This window comes from Silene latifolia, chromosome 1 (genome assembly GCF_048544455.1).
Source record: "Silene latifolia isolate original U9 population chromosome 1, ASM4854445v1, whole genome shotgun sequence".
In the NCBI taxonomy this organism is placed as follows: domain Eukaryota; kingdom Viridiplantae; phylum Streptophyta; class Magnoliopsida; order Caryophyllales; family Caryophyllaceae; genus Silene; species Silene latifolia.
In genome coordinates, this window is record NC_133526.1 from 198,932,761 (window position 1) to 198,943,279 (window position 10,519).

Below are 10,519 nucleotides of genomic sequence, written 5' to 3' on the forward strand. Positions count from 1 at the left end.
CGTGGCCGCTTTATCTGACCCCAGGAACTTTCTATGCGATTTCCGGAGAATTTTGTTCCGGGACCCCGAATCCCGAAAAACCGTGTATTATACACTTCAATTTCACTGTCGGGAGGTCGTATCGGACCGGTTTCTGTTTCTCCTGTTCTTTAATCACGCGTCCTACCTCATTTCAGAGTTAACCTGTTCGATTTCAGCCTCAAATAACGAACTTTAACGCATTTTTCACGATAATCCGAGTTTCGCGAATCTTTGGTTTCGCATACCGGCACCCCAAATGTCTTCCGTTGGTGCTCAAATTTCGCGTGGCCGCTTTATCGACCCCAGAACTTTCTATGTGATTTCCAGAGAATTTTGTTCCGGGACCCCCGAATCCCGAAAAACCGTGTATTACACTTCAATTTCACCGTTCGGAGGTAGTACTGGACCGGTTTCCTTTTCTCCCTGTTTTTCAATCACGCGTCCTACCTCATTTCAGGAGTTAACCTGTTCGATTTCAACCTCAAATAACGAGCTTTAACGCATTTTTCACGATAATCCGAGTTTCGCGAATCTTTGGTTTTTGGCACACCGCACCCCCAAATGTCTTCCGTTGGTGCTCAAATTTTGCGTGGCCGCTTTATCGACCCCAGGAACTTTCTATGCGATTTCCGGAGAATTTTGTTCCGGACGCCGAATCCCGAAAACCGTGTATTATACACTTCAATTTCGACCGTTCGGGAGGTCGTCTGGACCCGGTTTTTTTCTCCCTGTTCTTCAATCACGCGTCCTACCTCATTTCAGGAGTTAACCTGTTCGATTTTAGCCTCAAATAACGAGCTTTAACGCATTTTTCACGATAAGCCGAGTTTCGGCGAATGCTGGTTTCTGGCACGCCGGCACCCCAAATGTCTTCCGTTGGTGCTCAAATTTCGCGTGACCGCTTTATGTGACCCCAGGAACTTTCTATGCGATTTCCGGAGAATTTTGTTCCGGGACCCCGGAATCCCGAAAAACCGTGTATTATACACTTCAATTTCAGCCGTTCGGGAGGTCGTACCGGACCCGGTTTCTTTTTCTCCCTGTTTTTCAATCACGCGTCCTACCTCATTTCAGGAGTTAACCTGTTCGATTTCAGCCTCAAATAACGAGCATTAACGCATTTTTCACGATAATCCGAGTTTCGGCGAATGCTGGTTTCTGGCACACCGGCACCCTCAAATGTCTTCCGTTGGTGCTCAAATTTTGCGTGGCCGCTTTATCTGACCCCAGGAACTTTCTATGCGATTTCCGGAGAATTTTGTTCCGGGACCCCGGAATCCCGAAAAACCGTGTATTATACACTTCAATTTCAGCCGTTCGGGAGGTCGTACCGGACCCGATTTCTTTTTGTCCCTGTTCTTCAATCACGCGTCCTACCTCATTTCAGGAGTTAACCTGTTCGATTTCAGCCTCAAATAACGAGCTTTAACGCATTTTTCACGATAATCCGAGTTTCGGAGAATGCTGGTTTCTGGCACACCGGCACCTCCAAATGTCTTCCGTTGGTGCTCAAATTTTGCGTGGCCGCTTTATCTGACCCCAGGAACTTTCTATGCGATTTCTGGAGAATTTTTTTCCGGAACCCCGGAATCCCGAAAAACCGTGTATTATACACTTCAATTCCAACTGTTCGGGAGGTCGTACCGGACCCGGTTTCTTTTTCTCCCAGTTTTTCAATCACGCGTCCTACCTCATTTCAGGAGTTAACATGTTCGATTTCAGCCTCAAATAACGAGCTTTAACGCATTTTTCACGATAATCCGAGTTTGAGAATGCTTTGTTTTCGCACACCGCACCCCAAATGTCTTCCGTTGGTGCTCAAATTTTGCGTGGCCGCTTTATCTGACCCCAGGAACATTCTATGCGATTTCCGGAGAATTTTGTTCCGGGACCCCGGAATCCCGAAAAACCGTGTATTATACTCTTCAATTTCGGCCGTTCGGGAGGTCGTACCTCATTTCAGGAGTTAACCTGTTCGATTTCAGCCTCAAATAACGAGCTTTAACGCATTTTTCACGATAATCCCGGCGAATGCTTGTTTCTGGCACACCGGCTCCCCCAAATGTCTTCCGTTGGTGCTCAAATTTTGCGTGGCAACTTTATCTGACCCCAGGAACTTTCTATGCGATTTCCGGAGAATTTTGTTCCGGGACTCCGGAATGCCGAAAAACCGTGTATTATACACTTCAATTTCAGCCGTTCGGGAGGTCGTACCGGACCCGGTTTCTTTTTCTCCCTGTTCTTCAATCACGCGTCCTACCTCATTTCAGGAGTTAACCTGTTCGATTTCAGCCTCAAATAACGAGCTTTAACGCATTTTTCACGATAATCCGAGTTTCGGCGAATGCTGGTTTCTGGCACACCGGCACCCCCAAATGTCTTCCGTTGGTGCTCAAATATTGCATGGCCGCTTTATCTGACCCCAAGAACTTTCTATGCGATTTCCGGAGAATTTTGTTCCGGGACCCCGGAATCCCGAAAAACCGTGTATCATATCCGGTGTGGGCGTTAGAGCATTGAGATGACCTTTCCCTAGTACGAGAGGACCGGGAAGGACGCACCTCTGGTGTACCAGTTATCGTGCCCACGGTAAATGCTGGGTAGCCAAGTGCAGAGCGGATAACTGCTGAAAGCATCTAAGTATTAAGCCCACCCCAAGATGAGTGCTCTCCTATTCCAACTTCCCTAGAGCCGCCGATAGCACAGCCGAGACGGCGACGAGTTCTCTGCCCCTGCGGGGATGGAGCGACAGAAGTTTTGAGAATTCCAGAGAAGGTCACGGCGAGACGAGCCGTTTATCATTACGATAGGTGTCATACACTTCAATTTCAGCAGTTTGGGAGGTCGTACCGGACCCGGTTTCTTTTTCTCCCTGTTTTTCAATCACGCGTCCTACCTCATTTCAGGAGTTAACCTGTTCGATTTCAGCCTCAAATAACGAGCTTTAACGCATTTTTCACGATAATCCGAGTTTCGGCGAATGCTGGTTTCAGGCACACCGGCATCCCAAATGTCTTCCGTTGGTGCTCAAATTTCGCGTGGCCGCTTTATCTGACCCCAGGAACTTTCTATGCGATTTCCGGAGAATTTTGTTCCAGGACCCCGGAATCCCGAAAAACCGTGTATTATACACTTCAATTTCAGCCGTTCGGGAGGTCGTACCGGACCCGGTTTCTTTTTCTCCCTGTTTTTCAATCACGCGTCCTACCTCATTTCAGGAGTTAACCTGTTCGATTTCAGCCTCAAATAACGAGCTTTAACGCATTTTTCACGATAATCCGAGTTTCGGCGAATGCTGGTTTCTGGCACACCGGCACCCCCAAATATCTTCCGTTGGTGCTCAAATATTGCGTGGCCGCTTTATCTGACCCCAAGAAATTTCTATGCGATTTCTGGAAAATTTTGTTCCGGGACCCCGGAATCCCGAAAAACCGTGTATTATACACTTCAATTTCAGCCGTTCGGGAGGTCGAATCGGACCGGTTTCTTTTTTTCTCCCTGTTCTTCAATCACGCGTCCTACCTCATTTCAGGAGTTAACCCGTTCGATTTCAGCCTCAAATAACGAGCTTTAACGCATTTTTCACGATAATCCGAGTTTCGGAAAATGCTGGTTTCTGGCACACCGGCACCCCCAAATGTCTTCCGTTGGTGCTCAAATTTTGCGTGGTCGCTTTATCTGACCCAAGGAACTTTCTATGCGATTTCCGGAGAGTTTTGTTCCGGGACCCCGGAATCCCGAAAAACCGAGTATTATACACTTCAATTTCAGCCGTTCGGGAGGTCGTACCGGACCCGGTTTCTTTTTCTCCCCTGTTTTTCAATCACGCGTCCTACCTCATTTCAGGAGTTAACCTGTTCGATTTCAGCCTCAAATAACGAGCTTTAACGCATTTTTCACGATAATACGAGTTTCGGCGAATCTTGGTTTCGCACACCGCACCCCAACGTCTTCCGTTGGTGCTCAAATTTTGCGTGGCCGCTTTATCGACCCCCGGAACTTTCTATGCGATTTCCGAGAATTTTGTTCCGGGACCCCGAATCCCGAAAACCGTGTATCATATCCGGTGTGGGCGTTAGAGCATTGAGATGACCTTTCCCTAGTACGAGAGGACCGGAAGGACGCACCTCACTCTGTGTACCGGTTATCGTGCCCACGGTAAATCTTTGGGTAGCCAAGTGCGGAGCGGATAACTGCTGAAAGCATCTAAGTATTAAGCCCACCCCAAGATGAGTGCTCTCCTATTCCAACTTCCCTAGAGCCGCCGATAGCACAGCCGAGACGGCGACGGGTTCTCTGCCCCTGCGGGGATGGAGCGACAGAAGTTTTGAGAATTCCAGAGAAGGTCACGGCGAGACGAGCCGTTTATCATTACGATAGGTGTCATACACTTCAATTTCAGCAGTTTGGGAGGTCGTACCGGACCCGGTTTCTTTTTCTCCCTGTTTTTCAATCACGCGTCCTACCTCATTTCAGGAGTTAACCTGTTCGATTTCAGCCTCAAATAACGAGCTTTAACGCATTTTTCACGATAATCCGAGTTTCGGCGAATGCTGGTTTCAGGCACACCGGCATCCCAAATGTCTTCCGTTGGTGCTCAAATTTCGCGTGGCCGCTTTATCTGACCCCAGGAACTTTCTATGCGATTTCCGGAGAATTTTGTTCCAGGACCCCGGAATCCCGAAAAACCGTGTATTATACACTTCAATTTCAGCCGTTCGGGAGGTCGTACTGGACCCGGTTTCTTTTTCTCCCTGTTTTTCAATCACGCGTCCTACCTCATTTCAGGAGTTAACCTGTTCGATTTCAACCTCAAATAACGAGCTTTAACGCATTTTTCACGATAATCCGAGTTTCGGCGAATCTGGTTTCTGGCACACCGGCACCCCCAAATGTCTTCCGTTGGTGCTCAAATTTTGCGTGGCCGCTTTATCTGACCCCAGGAACTTTCTATGCGATTTCCGGAGAATTTTGTTCCGGGACCCCGGATTCAAAAACCGTGTATTATACACTTCAATTTCAAATAGTTCGGGAGGTCGTACTGGACCCGGTTTCTTTTTCTCCCAGTTTTTCAATCACGCGTCCTACCTCATTTCAGGAGTTAACCTGTTCGATTTCAGCCTCAAATAACGAGCTTTAACGCATTTTTCACGATAATCCGAGTTTCGGCGAATCTTGGTTTCGCACACCGCACCCCAAATATCTTCCGTTGGTGCTCAAATATTGCGTGGCCGCTTTATCTGACCCCAAGAACTTTCTATGCGATTTCCGGAGAATTTTGTTCCGGGACCCCGGAATCCCGAAAAACCGTGTATTATACACTTCAATTTCAGCCGTTCGGGAGGTCGTACCGGACCCGGTTTCTTTTTCTCCCTGTTCTTCAATCACGCGTCCTACCTCATTTCAGGAGTTAACCTGTTCGATTTCAGCCTCAAATAACGAGCTTTAACGCATTTTTCACGATAATCCGAGTTTTGGAGAATGCTGGTTTCTGGCACACCGGCACCCCCAAATGTCTTCCGTTGGTGCTCAAATTTTGCGTGGTCGCTTTATCTGACCCCAGGAACTTTCTATGCGATTTCCGGATAGTTTTGTTCCGGGACCCCTAATCCCGAAAACCGTGTATTATACACTTCAATTTCACCGTTCGGGAGGTCGTCTGGGACCCGTTTCTTTTTCTCCCCTGTTTTTCAATCACGTGTCCTACCTCATTTCAGGAGTTAACCTGTTCGATTTCCTCAAATAACGAGCTTTAACGCATTTTTCACGATAATCCGAGTTTCGGCGAATCTTTGGTTTCGCACACCGACACCCCCAAATATCTTCCGTTGGTGCTCAAATATTGCGTGGCCGCTTTATCGACCCCAGGAACTTTCTATGCGATTTACGGAGAATTTTGTTCCGGACCGGAATCTGAAAAACCGTGTATTATACACTTCAATTTCACCGTTCGAGGTCGTCTCGGACCCGGTTTCTTTTTCTCCCTGTTTTTCAATCACGCGTCCTACCTCATTTCAGGAGTTAACTGTTCGATTTCAGCCTCAAATAACGAGCTTTAACGCATTTTTCACGATAATCCGAGTTTCGGCGAATGCTGGTTTCAGGCACACCGGCATCCCAAATGTCTTCCGTTGGTGCTCAAATTTTGCGTGGTCGCTTTATCTGACCCCAGGAACTTTCTATGCGATTTCCGGATAGTTTTGTTCCGGGACCCCGGAATCCCGAAAAACCGTGTATTATACACTTCAATTTCACCGTTCGGGAGGTCGTCTCGGGACCCGGTTTCTTTTTCTCCCCGTTTTTCAATCACGTGTCCTACCTCATTTCAGGAGTTAACCTGTTCGATTTCAGCCTCAATTAACGAGCTTTAACGCATTTTTCACGATAATCCGAGTTTCGGCGAATCTTTGGTTTCTCGCACACCGCAAGCACCCCCAAATATCTTCCGTTGGTGCTCAAATATTGCGTGGCCGCTTTATCGACCCCAAGAACTTTCTATGCGATTTACGAGAATTTTGTTCGGGACCGAATCTGGAAAACCGTGTATTATACACTTCAATTTCACTAGTTCGGGAGGTCGTCTCGGACCCGGTTTCTTTTTCTCCTTGTTCTTCAATCACGCGTCCTACCTCATTTCAGGAGTTAACCTGTTCGATTTCTACCTCAAATAACGAGCTTTAACGCATTTTTCACGATAATCCGAGTTTTGGAGAATGCTGGTTTCTGGCACACCGGCACCCCCAAATGTCTTCCGTTGGTTCTCAAATTTTGCGTGGCCGTTTTATCTGACCCCAGGAACTTTCTATGCGATTTCCGGAAAATTTTGTTCCGGGACCTCGGAATCCCGAAAACCGTGTATTACACATCAATTTTAGCCGTTCGGGAGGTCGTACCGGACCCGGTTTCTTTTTCTCCCTGTTTTTCAATCACGCGTCCTACCTCGTTTCAGGATTTAACCCGTTCGATTTCAGCCTCAAATAACGAGCTTTAACACATTTTTCACGATAATCCGAGTTTCGCGAATCTTTGGTTTCTAGCACACCGGCACCCCCAAATGTCTTCCGTTGGTGCTCAAATTTTGCGTGGCCGCTTTATCTGACCCCAGGAACTTTCTATGCGATTTCCGGAGAATTTTGTTCCGGGACCCCGGAATCCCGAAAAACCGTGTATTATACACTTCAATTTCAGCCGTTCGGGAGGTCGTAACGGACCCGGTTTCTTTTTCTCCCTGTTTTTCAATCACGCGTCCTACCTCATTTCAGGAGTTAACCTGTTCGATTTCAACCTCAAATAACGAGCTTTAACGCATTTTTCACGATAATCCGAGTTTCGGCGAATCTTTGGTTTCGCACACCGCACCCCCAAATATCTTCCGTTGGTGCTCAAATTTTGCGTGGCCGCTTTATTCGACCCCAAGAACTTTCTATGCGATTTCTGGAGAATTTTGTTCCGGGACCCCGAATCCCGAAAAACCGTGTATTATACACTTCAATTTCAACTGTTCGGGAGGTCGTACCGGACCCGGTTTCTTTTTCTCCCAGTTCTTCAATCACGCGTCCTACCTCATTTCAGGAGTTAACCTTTCGATTTCACCTCAAATAACGAGCTTTAACGCATTTTTCACGATAATCCGAGTTTTGGAGAATGCTGGTTTCTGGCACACCGGCACCCCCAAATGTCTTCCGTTGGTTCTCAAATTTTGCGTGGCCGTTTTATCTGACCCCAGGAACTTTCTATGCGATTTCCGGAAAATTTTGTACCGGGACCTCGGAATCCCGAAAAACCGTGTATTACACATCAATTTTAGCCGTTCGGGAGGTCGAACCGGACCCGGTTTCTTTTTCTCCCTGTTTTTCAATCACGCGTCCTACCTCATTTCAGGAATTAACCTGTTCGATTTCACCTCAAATAACGAGCTTTAACACATTTTTCACGATAATCCGAGTTTCGCGAATCTTTGGTTTCTAGCACACCGCACCCCCAAATGTCTTCCGTTGGTGCTCAAATTTTGCGTGGTCGCTTTATCCGACCTCAGGAACTTTCTATGCGATTTCCGAGAGTTTTGTTCCGGACCCCGAATCCCGAAAAACCGTGTATTATATACACTTCAATTTCAAATGTTCGGGAGGTCGTCTGGACCGGTTTCTTTTTCTCCCCTTTTTTTCAATCACGCGTCCTACCTCATTTCAGGAGTTAACCTGTTCGATTTCAGCCTCAAATAACGAGCTTTAACGCATTTTTCACGATAATACGAGTTTCGGCGAATCTTTGGTTTCTCGCACACCGCACCCCCAATGTCTTCCGTTGGTGCTCAGATTTTGCGTGGCCGCTTTATCTGACCCCAGGAACTTTCTATGCGATTTCCGGAGAATTTTGTTCCGGGACCCCGGAATCCCGAAAAACCGTGTATCATATCCGGTGTGGACGTTAGAGCATTGAGATGACCTTTCCCTAGTACGAGAGGACCGGGAAGGACGCACCTCCGTGTACCGGTTATCGTGCCCACGGTAAACGCCGGGTAGCCAAGTGTAGAGCGGATAATCTGCCGAAAGCATCTTAGTAGTAAGCCCACCCCAAGATGAGTGCTCTCCTATTCCGACTTCCCCGAGCCGCCGATAGCACAAATGAGACGGCGACGGATTCTCTGCCCCGCGGGGATGGAGCGACGAGTTTTGAGAATTCAAGAGAAGGTCACGGCGAGACGAGCCGTTTATCATTACGATAGGTGTCATACACATAAATTTCAGCAGTTCGGGAGGTCGTACCGGACCCGGTTTCTTTTTCTCCCTGTTTTTCAATCACGCGTCCTACCTCATTTCAGGAGTTAACCTGTTCGATTTCAGCCTCAAATAACGAGCTTTAACGCATTTTTCACGATAATCCGAGTTTCGGCGAATCCTGTTTCGCACACCGGCACCCCCAAATGTCTTCGGTTGGTGCTCAAATTTTGCGTGGCCGCTTTATCGACCCCAGAACTTTCTAAGCGATTTTCGGAGAATTTTGTTCCAGACCCCGGAATCCCGAAAAACCGTGTATTATACACTTCAATTTCACCATTCGGGAGGTCGATCGGACCCGGTTTCTTTTTCTCCCTGTTTTTCAATCACGCGTCCTACCTCATTTCAGAGTTAACTGTTCGATTTCACCTCAAATAACGAGCTTTAACGCATTTTTCACGATAATCCGAGTTTCGGCGAATGCTGGTTTCTGGCACACCGGCACCCCAAATGTCTTCCGTTGGTGTTCAAATTTCGCGTGGCCGCTTTATCTGACCCCATGAACTTTCTATGCGATTTTCCGAGAATTTTGTTCCGGGACCCCGGAATCCCGAAAAACCGTGTATTATACACTTCAATTTCAGCCGTTCGGGAGGTCGTACTGGACCCGGTTTCTTTTTCTCCCTGTTCTTCAATCACGCGTCCTACCTCATTTCAGGAGTTAACCTGTTCGATTTCAGCCTCAAATAACGAGCTTTAACGCATTTTTCACGATAATCCGAGTTTTGGAGAATGCTGGTTTCTGGCACACCGGCACCCCAAATGTCTTCCGTTGGTTCTCAAATTTTGCGTGGCCGTTTTATCTGACCCCAGGAACTTTCTATGCGATTTCCGGAAAATTTTGTTTCGGGACCTCGGAATCCCGAAAAACCGTGTATTACACATCAATTTTAGCCGTTCGGGAGGTCGTACCGGACCCGGTTTCTTTTTCTCCCTGTTTTTCAATCACGCGTCCTACCTCATTTCAGGAGTTAACCTGTTCGATTTCAGCCTCAAATAACGAGCTTTAACACATTTTTCACGATAATCCGAGTTTCGGCGAATCTTTGTTTCTAGCACACCGCACCCCCAAATGTCTTCCGTTGGTGCTCAAACTTTGCGTGGTCGCTTTATCCGACCCGAGGAACTTTCTATGTGATTTTCGGAGAATTTTGTTCCGGGACCCCGGATCCCGAAAAACCGTGTATTATACACTTCAATTTCACCGTTCGGGAGGTCGTACTGACCCGGTTTCTTTTTCTCCCTGTTTTTCAATCACGCGTCCTACCTCATTTCAGGAGTTAACTGTTCGATTTCAGCCTCAAATAACGAGCTTTAACGCATTTTTCACGATAATCCGAGTTTCGCGAATCTTTGGTTTCGCACACCGCACCCCAAATGTCTTCCGTTGGTGTTCAAATTTCGCGTGGCCGCTTTATCTGACCCCATGAACTTTCTATGCGATTTTCCGAGAATTTTGTTCCGGGACCCCGGAATCCCGAAAAACCGTGTATTATACACTTCAATTTCAGCCGTTCGGGAGGTCGTACTGGACCCGGTTTCTTTTTCTCCCTGTTCTTCAATCACGCGTCCTACCTCATTTCAGGAGTTAACCTGTTCGATTTCAGCCTCAAATAACGAGCTTTAACGCATTTTTCACGATAATCCGAGTTTTGGAGAATGCTGGTTTCTGGCACACCGGCACCCCCAAATGTCTTCCGTTGGTTCTCAAATTTTGCGTG